Source organism: Carassius auratus, unplaced genomic scaffold (genome assembly GCF_003368295.1).
Source record: "Carassius auratus strain Wakin unplaced genomic scaffold, ASM336829v1 scaf_tig00025783, whole genome shotgun sequence".
In the NCBI taxonomy this organism is placed as follows: Eukaryota; Metazoa; Chordata; class Actinopteri; order Cypriniformes; family Cyprinidae; genus Carassius; species Carassius auratus.
This window is the reverse complement of record NW_020525457.1, coordinates 590,001-593,101: the sequence shown is the minus strand read 5'-3', so window position 1 is coordinate 593,101 and position 3,101 is coordinate 590,001.

Sequence of the window (3,101 nt, the reverse complement as noted above, 5' to 3'; positions counted from 1 at the left end):
TTGTGTTGAAGTAGATCTGTGCGAGGGGGTGCCAGTCTGAACCGCTTTCCTGTCACGGTTCCAGCAAGACAAAGCCCATGAAGAGGATCAGATGTCTCAGTTCCGGCCAATCAGAGAGGGATATCAGAAAACCATGAGTCAGTGACTTTACCCTGAGAAACCCTCCAGAGAACATCAATCAACTCTTGCTCGGAAACACACTGCAAAAAAGGACTTTTCCAGCACAAACATCTAAACCTTCTTAAATTACTGGAGATGGCTTAAGATATTAAGTCCTGTTTGTATGTATAAAAATGAAGAACAAATGTGATTTAAAAAAAAAGAAGTTTTTGCTTTGAATTAAGTTTGTTTGTCATTTCACTTCTCAATCAATTATAAAAAAAAAAAAAAAAATTGTGTCTTCAGTAAAAGTCTTGATTTAGAAACGTATAGATATTTGCACCGGAAAACATGAAAAAATATTTAAAAAATTTATTATTATTATTATTTTTTTATTATTATTATTTTTTTGTATAGGGTTTTTGTCTTATTTTTTATTTTGCTTTGTCTTTTCCTGTACAAATATCTAAACATTTCATATATATATATATATTCACTTGAGAAGCAAAAAGTCTTGTTCTCTAATAGAAATATTTAAATTAAGTGAGTTTCTGTTTAAAAACAAGGAGTCAGAAAAATAATCTTTTCCCTTTGAATTAAGTTTTATTTATTATATATTATTTATATATTATTGAATTTAGATTTTTTAAAGCATAACCACTTAATTTCAGTGAATATTTGTACTAAATAAAGGAATAAATAAATGTGTTGATTTTTAAATATTTAGATATTTGTTCTGGAAATAAGACTAAAACAAAAATACAAAACAAGACCAAAAAGGAAGAAAATTGGGTAAGTTTGTAAAATTTCTAATACACACTGTATATCCATGTTCTCATTTCCTCAAGGCCTGCTGATAAATGTCAGATTTGACAACAATAAGTGGCATGAAAGCTGATATGAGCCGGTGTTTCCTCTCATTGGCCGGATTTAACGTGTCATCACTTTTTCCCGCAGGACGGAAGTCAGGCTCAAGCAGCTAATAGTGAAGAGGAAGGAAGTGATGCTTTAAATAACAGGAAGAGAAACAGTGGCTCACTTGTGCTATTCTACACCTTTCTCCCATCATGCATCTGGTTCAGTAAATGTCATGATCTCTCGTTCGACACGGCAGATACGTGAGTCAAAGACAGGAAGTGATGTCATCACGGATCAGTCATATAGTGCCCAGACACATTCATATAGACCAGCAGTAATTGTCTTGAAATTTACTGTAAATATATGGTTGTAACTAAAATTAAATAAATAATAATCTACTAGTACAGTCACGTGACATGCAGGTAGAGAAATTAATGTTGTTTGATTTTAATGTTGTTGTTTATTGTGATGTTTTTATCAGACTCTCATTCTGACGGCACCCATTCACTGCAGAGCATCCATTGATGAGACACTGATGCAGTACAAACCTGATGAAGAAACACACTCCTCCTGATCTCGGTCATCCTGAGGATGAACACATTTACAGCTAATCCTCATTTTCGAGTGATTATTCATGACCTCAGGACCTCGAGTGTCTCATAACAGATGTCTGAATGCTGTATATGTGTAAGACAGTATCTGTGAGCGGTGTTTTCCAGCAAAGACACGTTCTCACACACACATGAAGACTCTCTTGCGTAAGTGACCCGCACACGTTCATCTCGGCCGGGCAGGAACAGACACATCTCTATAACGCTCTCTGTCTCTCCATTAACCCTCTTTTATCTGTATTACATCTCTCTTGTGAGCAGGTGAACACATGACACGGGTTAAGTGTGCTATCACATGCTCATTTAATTAACTATTTCAATTTCATTCTTTAATGATATAATAGTGTTTCAATGCGTTGTTCTGATTCTTCTCAAGTGTTCGTTCGGGTTTATTTGGTGCTGTAACTAGTAGTAAACAGGACTACAACGTCTATCTAAAGAGCAGAAAAACACATTTACTGATTGTATTTCATAATCAAACTCACCCGAATCTGAAAGATGAGACCTTGTTTCATCTCAAAAGTATCAAAGCAGAAAGATTATTGTGATTTATCGGATGGGAGGAGCTACAGATCAACTGAAAACTGCATAGACAGAGTCATCGGTTGATCAAAATGAGAAATCAGTCTAAGTCTGTAGTGTTTAATCGTGAGTATTAGATGAAGAGGCATTGGTTCCAGCGGCTGAGAGACACTCAGAGCCGAATGAATCACACAGAGACAGACAGAACATCATATCATCATAAATCTGTCCGACACGCTTTCATTTAAACTCAACATGAAATCAAAACTGACTTCCTGGTTTAACTGATTCATCAGAGACTACTCTAAAGAAAAACACGTCTGCCTTCATAATATTTCATCAAATACAAGGCTATGACCACGTTTTGGGACAAAGTAAGGATTAATGCTCCTTTTTATTTAAAGGTTTGAAATGATTGAGGGAATTACGAAGCTAAATAAAACAGCAGAAATTAAAAAATTATTCTGTAGTAATACATTGTAACTATTTGCAAATATTTTTGCTTTCAAATATGCACACATTTACTGTTTATTTTCTCGTCACATTTATTAATGAATTAGCATAAAAAACCCCAGACATGCTACTTAAAATTTCTTGTTTAATTTAACGCGTTGAAGGGCTGCGCAATTAATCGATTACAATTATGGATGCCACAATTACATAAAAGTCCACTTATGTTTTTTTCCACTGACATGATTTCTTAAGTGTTTTCCCCATTATTTTAATTTTATTATAACATTATTACACCATTCATATTTTTACATTTTTATAATTTAAAGAAGAAACCAATCCGATGTATAGTTGACATTCGAGGCTTAATACTATAGAAATAACACAAAGTAAAAGTTATTCAAGTGATTTATTTTCATTTAAAAATACAGCATGCAGTTGCATCAAGCAATGGTATAAACATAATTCAGTATCAATTGTGATAATCGTAACTAATAATCGCAATTACAATTTTAAGAGAATAATCGACAATTATGATTTATTATGATTAACTATGCATGA